The sequence below is a fragment of the Malus domestica genome, chromosome 13 (assembly GCF_042453785.1).
Source record: "Malus domestica chromosome 13, GDT2T_hap1".
Classification (NCBI taxonomy): domain Eukaryota; kingdom Viridiplantae; phylum Streptophyta; class Magnoliopsida; order Rosales; family Rosaceae; genus Malus; species Malus domestica.
Window position 1 is genome coordinate 21,945,704 of NC_091673.1, and position 8,648 is coordinate 21,954,351.

General features: G+C 39.7%; 1 long non-coding RNA gene across 1 annotated transcript; it reads left to right on the plus strand.

Annotated features, from left to right (window-relative positions):
- The first annotated feature begins 1,110 nt into the window (after window positions 1-1,110).
- On the plus strand, window positions 1,111-3,475 carry LOC103453530 (uncharacterized). Its single transcript, XR_011574833.1, has 2 exons — window positions 1,111-1,537; window positions 2,464-3,475. It is a non-coding gene; the product is annotated as an uncharacterized lncRNA (long non-coding RNA).
- The last annotated feature ends 5,173 nt before the right edge of the window (window positions 3,476-8,648 follow it).

The following is an 8,648-nucleotide window of genomic DNA, read 5'->3' on the forward strand; positions in this document are numbered from 1 at the left end:
AGAGGTATTAATTTATCTTCCATGTAATTGAAGATTGTGGCCTTAGCCAATTCATTATCTTCCACCCATTTATTATAAACTCGAGAGGGCCCAAGGGGTCTCTCGTCCTTGATAGTATACAAAGTCTTGTCATGGGTTAAAATATAAGTAATCCTTCTCTTCCATATTTGATAATTAACGTTATTCAACCTCTCTATTTTAAAAACTTTGGATTTGGAAGATTTAGTTGCCATAGCTCAGAAAATTACAAAACAAACACAATACTTAATACAAACTTAAATACAAATACAAATACTACTAGTGTACTTTTAATTATTACAAGCCACAAATACTATATGTTCTTAATAAATTAAAGACCAAAAAAAAAAAATAAATAAATAAAATAGAATAGAGACTTATTTATTCTTAGCAGCAGATACTGCACAGACTCATTGAGGCTTTGTCCAATTAGTGAAAGACGAGTACTTGTTTAGGCGATCACGTCGATAGGAGGCTCGTGGATTTCTTACTTGTCTACTTGGCCAAGTGTGATCAATTCTTCCTCTATTTTCGTACACAAAAGCAGTCTCTTCTCGACTACTGGATTCTCTTTCAATTCTCAGTGATCTTGGCCCCTTTATATATCTTGCAGTTGAAATTTCTCTTTGTGTCAAATCAGGATATATAAAACCGTAATGGGTATTATGTTGATCCAAAAAATTAAGCACTTTGACTCTAGAATTCCAAAAATTAAACCTTTGCTTCCACTTTTGATCTTTGTCACTATTATTCAAATTATTCTACAAATCAACTCTATGAATGAAATTATTAGGGTAAACGGGATTAATAAAACCTGAATTTGGTTCAATCGTAACACCCAAATGAGTAGGAAATGGCTCCAATTGCAGCTGTTCCGTATTTTGCCTAGAGGAGGAGCCCATTTGAAAGTTTCTGTCGATTTGACTTTGCTTAAAACCAAAAAATCTGTTATCTTTGGTTGCTTCTCCACGTGAAACCCCTGATTTTTCACATGCACTGTCAGGGTGCAATGAACCAAAACAAATGTTGGCTTTTGTCTTGTCCACACGTGATGCCTTGTCACATGCACTATCAAAGTGCAATGAATAAAAAATGTTTTTAACTTTAGCCTGATCCCCACGTGAAGCCTCCCCAAAAACAATTTCTTTTTTATTTTTAAAGTAGTCTTCTTCTTCTTTATTTCCAAAACACTTTCTCTGGGAAAAACCAATTTCTTCTTTCTTCTTCGTTCCGTAACCCGACGGATAATCTCGAACAACAGAGATTATTTTTCTTGGAGGATATCGATGCGGTTGGTGTTGTATATTATCACGAGAGGACGAGACCACGGATGAACGACGAGACCATGGGGGAAGAACACGACCACACTGCTGAGTATTATGAGTCGATGAGATTCTGCGGCGAGTCCACGGTGGAAGGCTAGGGCGTGAAGGGTTTATTTTTCAAGCCGAAAGTTGCGAGTTCAAATTCAGATTTGCAGTAATCTGAGAGCAACTTCGAAACAAACTTGATGCTGCAGGTAAATCCCTTGGACTTGATGACCAAAATGTAGGAAATGGATCAGCACTTGTAGTTTCAATTTCTTATGCAGATTCAGTTTTTGCAACCAGAAATCTTGATTGAAATGGGTTGTCTGAGGGCCTAATTGGACTGTAAAAACTTTCTGAATTATGATAATTGTTGGATGGTGTAGGAGAATATAGTTCGAACTGTTGGGTTAATTCAGGCCTGGGTTCAAACAGGTTATAGGATGGGATTTCGAACGATTGGGTATTTTTGTGAGTTTTTGATTCTACAGGAAAATACTCCGATGACGATTTCGAACTTTCGATCAAAATCGGTTCAATATTCTCCTTGGTCACCAACGTCCTCTTCCCTAAATGCTTCTCAAGTTGAAACTTATAAAGAATGTTGTTGGATTCATTACTTGATGGAGAGGAAGTCTCAGATTTTGTTCGAGACGTCCTCGGATGAAAACTGGGCAAATTGTCTTGATTCATGAAAACCTAGCTCTGATACCACTGTTGGTAATTGTTTATTAATAGGATCGGAAACGGATGTCGTTGGACTATCGTTCATAATATGGTGTGAAGGATATGAACAGAGTGAATATAGAATTGAATGTTTTTTCTGACAGGAAGGGATTGACAAATATATAGATATGCAAATAACCTTTCCAGAGAAGTTGTGTTCTTCAGGAGAAGTTATAACTTCTCAAGATGGAATATAACTGTTCATATTCTTTAATTAATTAATTATATTATATTATTTTTTTTATTAATTAATTAACTTATTTCACTACAATCATATGTATATTAGTACACTAATAATATGGTATACCTTCACATATGATTACACATATTGTGAAAACTATGTTATCATGATCATATTCCAACAAGTACATCACCATAACCATATGTGATACTTCCCTTCATCTTATTGTAGGCCGAAACTGAAATCGATGTCCTCGCCATCGCTACTACCGTCTTCAAAGTCGCTACCCATATCAATGACATCTTGGCCAGATTGGTTAGTACGAAGGAGCCATGGATTTTGATAATTGTTGGGTTGTGCATTTTCTCTTCGACGTCGCCACACGTACTGGATTAGAGGAGGTGGATTTTGTGGTGGTGCACTCCCATTATTATTATTTATGATCACTTGGTCTTATTGCCTTGGGGGTATGATGATAGATGAATGAGAATGACCAGCAACCTGGAGGTTGGGATTAAACAAAAATGGTGGTGTCTGGCTTTGAGTCAAACCTGGCGCAGGGTTGTTTGGGTTTGATGTTCTAGCAGTAACAGAGGGTAGTTGGGTGAGGTTTGCTGGAGGAAGAGGAAAGCGTTGAGATGATGACATTGACTGTCGATTAGGGTCCTCTGTGGCCAGTTGAGATGATTTCATGATTTCATGTGGTCATTTGAGTAGCCAGGAAGCCGTGATCATATAACCATACATGGGTAATAAGGGGAAAAGGCCGGAAGCAAGTTTGAGAAATGAAAGGAAAAGAAACAGCAATATTACAACAGATTTGTAGCAGCACTCCATTATTACTACTTGGGGAGTTGGTGAGGCTAGCTGAGGCCCGAAATTGAGAGATTGTTTGATGAGGTAAAAACTATAGAGATTGTATGAGATCAAATTCCATAGGATGTAAAGGCTCAGGCTCAGGCTCAGGCTGGGGATCCGTTTTTGAGAAAGATGTATGAGATGAGATTATGCAGGAAATTATAGGATCTATTTATAATAAGGTACTAGGGGGTCATTTATTGTTGCACAATCTGGTGCACATTGCCCCAAGAGGAAAATTTATGGCAATTTATTCAATTCGGATTCGATCGAGCGTAGGTGACGTGATTTGGGACACTTCAGGATTTTCACTCGATTTTGATACCAGGACATTAATTTGATGTGATGGATGTGCAATTCAAAAGAAGCCATCCCATTTCCTATACGTGTTACGTAGCCATGCGTGACTTTGATTTTAGTTCTCTTATGCACACAAAAGTGGAGTTAAAATGCTAATTATAATGTCGCTGAGGGTTTTCATTGTGGATGTCAATTAGTGACCCATTTTCCCAAAACTTACACAATGAACAAGCTAGAAATGGAAAACTTATGAAAAATCATGTGAAACTAGCTTTAACTAGTTTCTTCTTTTCTTGAATTATAGTAACATTTTGTTTATCTTTTTTTTTGGTTTTTTTGGTTTTTTTTTTTTTTTGAAAATGGGAATAAATTACCCAGGCTAAGAAGCCATACATACAAAGAAAGCCTACCGCGAGGCAAGCAAACAGCACATCAAAAGATAACCCAGATAACAGAGGAAGACATAAGGAAGACATCATAGCCACACTACTCCGTCACTCCCTTCACTGCCCATAATCCATCAAGGAGGACATGGTAAACCATCATTGTAAAGTACAAAAACTAACGAAGATCGGGGTTTATTAACCAAGAAACCTTGCACATCTCTACACACCACTGTGACGCCAAGAAGTCCACCGCCATGTTGGCTGATCGTGGAATCCAAGACTAGCGACAGTCCTGAAAAGACTCCCCTAACCGTCTAGTATGCAATAAAGCATGGTAAGCCTCCCAGCTGCCATTCTCAATCAAAGTCGACAGAGAAGTAATAGAGTCGTGAGAATTAGATTCAACAACAACCTACGTAAGTCCCATTGCTAGCCCAAATTCACATCTTTTGAGAATTGCCACGGCTTCAGCAACGCCCACCGAATGAGCGCGAATGGCATGCCTTCTGGTGGCCACAAAAGAACCTGCCATATCCCGAATCACAATCCCCACAAAACCGGAGCAAGTCCGAGCCGACCAACTAGCATCAACATTTACTTTTAAATAAGGCTCGGAATGAGTGAACCAAGAGGATAGTCTATCACAGAGCAACATAGTTTCAGGGCCACGTGAAGGCCTCTAAACAACTGCAAAGAAAGCTCCAATTGATGTATTTATATCACATAGCACCTTGGAAGGATTAATAGAACTTTGTTCATACAAGAATTTACACCTAACTTTCCAAATGTGCCAACAGGTGAAAGCAACATATGATAACAAATACATACGGTCATCACGAGAACCAACAGGCAGATTGGAAAAAGAAAATAACGGAACGACGCTTAAACAAAGCCTCAATCGTAGCCAAAGCGCCATGAAGAGTCCGCCAAAGAAAAAGTCGAATCTTTGGTATGCAGCTGCTAGATTAATTTCCAAATTTGGCTAGTAGGACCAGTGGATGAAGTAGAAAGAAACAAAGACTGGTGGCGATAACGAGATTGCAGCCAGTTGTATTCAGCTTTCACCGAGTACCGACCATTCTTAGTTGCTAGCCAAATATGCTGGTCATCTCTCCCTAGCTCACCAATATATGTGGCACAAATAGCAAGAATAGCCTCCTCGGATAAAAAAAAGGCTGGAGGGAATGAAGATCCCAAGTACGAGATGAAGAACTAATAATGGTGGCTACGCGGGTATGTCGAGTAACTAACGTCGTACCAACATGAATAGAATGGCCGGAAGGGAGAGATGGAAGCCATCTATCAACCCAAAGCCTAACAATCTTCCTATCCATGATTTGCCAATGTGCCCCTTTCAAGAGAACATCACGACCCACTAATAAGTTTGTCCAAGCCCAAGAAGCACGGCTACCACGCTGAACATCAAGAAAAGAACAATGTGGGAAATATCGGGCCTTAAGAATCGAAGCCCAAAGTGAATGAGGTTCAGAAATCAATCTCCTACATTGCTTAGCTAGAAGAGCATCATTAAAGGTTCTGAAGTTCCGAAAACCTAGACCACCGTCCTTTTTTGGAAGTCCCAATACCTGCTTTGAAACCCAGTGAATTTTCTGTTCACCATGTTTTTAACCCCACTAGAATGTAGCAATCAGAGAGTCGAGTTCGTGACAAATGGTATTCGGGAACTTAAAAAGATGCATCGAGTACTGAGGGAGAGCTTGAGCAACAGCCTTAATCAGAACCTCTCTGCCAGTCGGAGATAGTGTACACCGCTTCCACCCTTGAAGTTTGCCCAACAACCGACCTTTCACATAGGCAAGACTACTACATTTAGACTGGCCCCATAAAGCTGGAATCCCCAAATAACTCCCAGGATCAGAAACCAGCAGAATATCGAGAACATTACCCAACTCCGTGGCAAGAGCTCGTGGGGTATTGGCACTAAAAAAGACACACAATTTCTGAATATTCATTGCCTAGCTCGAGGTGAAGCAATAAAACTAAACTTAACTACCCAAATTTCTACAATTTACCATATCCGCTTTAAAAAAAATCAAGGTGTCATCAGCAAAGAAAAGATGGGATATGGACGGGCCGTAGGCGCTCATCATTACCCCTACAATTGTTTAGAATCAGTAGCTCGAAAAATCATCTTGGAGATAACATCACTAACAAAAAGAAATAAATATGGGGAAAGCGGGGAAAGCGGGTCACCTTGCCTTAAACCTCGGGAAGGAGCAAACTTAGACCCAGGTTATCCATTAAGGACCACATCAAAATTAACAGTGCTCACACATCCCATAATAAGCTTCTGTTAACCTAAATGAAACCCTATCTTGGCAATGACCGCATCCAAAAAGTCACATTCAACCAAATTATAAGCTTTCTGCATATTGAGCTTGAGACCAAGTTCGAACTTACATTTGGCTTTCTGCAGCTTAAGGAAATGGAAAAGCTCATGCACAATCCCAAGGTTGTCTTGGATTTGCCTTCCCCTAACAAACGCATTCTACATAAGAGAAATAAGACTAGGAAGGAAAGGCTTCAGTTTATTAGTCAAAACTTTAGAAAGAACTTTGTAGGAAAAATTACACAGACTAATAGGCCTGAATTGAGAAACCATCTCTGGGTTCTGAACTTTCAGAATTAAGACAATATGTGTCTCATTAAGTTACGTAGGATATACCTTGCCAGTCATAAAAAAACGAACAAGCTCAGTAACCTCAGTGCAAATTTTATCCCAAAAAGAATGATAAAAAACACCTGAAAAGCCATCTGGACCCGAGGCCTTTAAACCTCCCAGTTGCCGAGTAGCATCTTTAATTTCATCATCCATAATAGGCATCATCAACGCCTAATTCATCCCTTTAGTGACTATCGGAGTAACACACTCCAAAACATGCACCCAATCCCGCTAGCCAAATGAAGTAAATAACTTAATAAAATACTCATTAAACAATTGTTGCACAGATTTTGAATGTTGCTCCCACTCTCCATCATCTTGCTTGATCATCTCAACTCCGTTTGCGTTGCAATGTAGATTGATGAAAAAAAGTAATGTTAGCATCACCTTCCCGAAGTCATTTAACCCTAGATCGTTGTTGCCAAAAAGAACTCATCCTGTTGCCGAAGTCTGTCAAGAAGAATAGTCTTGTCTTTGATTTCCTCAGCATTTTGCCCCCAATTCATTTGCAATTCTTGGAGGTTGATCAACAAGTCATTAATCTCTTCAATACGCCTATTAAATTTTCCTTTACTCCACTTCAGAAGTCTAGATCTACAATCATTAAGCCTTGCTTGCCAAAGCTGCATTGGATCACCATGGTATGCACTATACCAGCAAGTTTCAATAAGACACCGACAATCTTCTTCTTTAGCCCAAAACGCTTCAAATCGAAATCTTTTCTTACCTTTTTATGAATGCAGCTGACACCGAATAAAAAAAGGGGGAATGATCTAATGCCATAACCGAAGCATGAATAATAGCAGAAATAGGCCACCGATCCAACCATGGAAGATTACAAAGCCCCTTGTTAATTTGTTCTTCCACCAACTCCTCATTACGAATGCCCCGCCATGTACATGGTGGTCCACTAAAATCTAAATCCATGAGCGCCGCTGCTTCCATAAAGTTGGCCAAGTATCAGGGCCTATTATAAAGAAACACTACCTCTCTTGATTTGTTAACTCTTACAGAAATTCATTGAAATCACCACCACAGAATATCCGTAGGCTGAAACTGAGATTTCATCCATTCCCAAAGACATGCCTTCTACTCTCTATAAGAGGTACCATATATACCAATCACCCTTACCCATCTATCATCTCCAAAACCCTGAATAGTGGCATTAATGACATGTTTAGAAGAAAACAAGATATTAACTTGTAGAGAATCAGTCCACCAAAGGCTAAGACCACCAGCCCTACCTATAGGAGGAACATTAAACCCACTAGAAAAACCCATTCTTCTACGAACACCATCTATCCTATGATCTTTCATCTTAGTTTCCGACAAAAAGATCATAGAGGGTCAATATTTTCTAATGAGCTCATGTAGAGCCAGAACCACCGTGTCCGACCCAAGACCACGACAGTTCCAAAATAAGTGCATCATGGCAATCGTGCAGCTGATTGAGGCCAGCTGCTGCCCATTGGAATATTTTTCCCCCGTTGTCTCTCTAACAACTTTGCCTTCTCAGCCATTGATTCATCCTCCAAAACATCCCACATGTCGTGATATTCTTTCGATAACTCTATCAATTCATCTTCTGCAGATAAAGCTTTTTCCATCAACAAACATCTTTCTTTTATACTCATACCCTGCCATTTTCGAGTCATTTGCAGTTGGTGTTCTGCACGACTGTCAACATTTTTGCTCCGCTTAAGAATAAAGGGCCCACTCTCTATATATAAGGTCAGCACACCCATCTTCAAGGGACCTACATAAGTCCTTATATGAATTGTTGCAAGCTCATCATTGTGTTGTCCATGCTCCACTTGAATCTCCTCAATAACTACAGAGGAAGGTCCACCTTGAGGCATTGACATGAATATTGAATGTGACTATGAAGGACTAATATGACTATTTTCCAGCAGAGCATAAGGAGAACCAAAACTCGGACCTTCTTGAACTTAACCTGAAAGCTCAGTGCTCTCTTGCTGCCAATTGGCCCTTTGTCTTCGCCACCACCCTCTTATGGCATTCTGTACGAATTCTTGAGGCTTCCCTTCCTCTCGCCTAGTATTGTGACTACTGTAATTCCCCTGACCTTCCTCTATTGCAGAATGGAAATTAGTTGACTACGTACCTCTTCTAGCCATACCAGCATGTCTTCGCTCTCCCATACCTAAGGTTATAGGTCTGGAAGTATT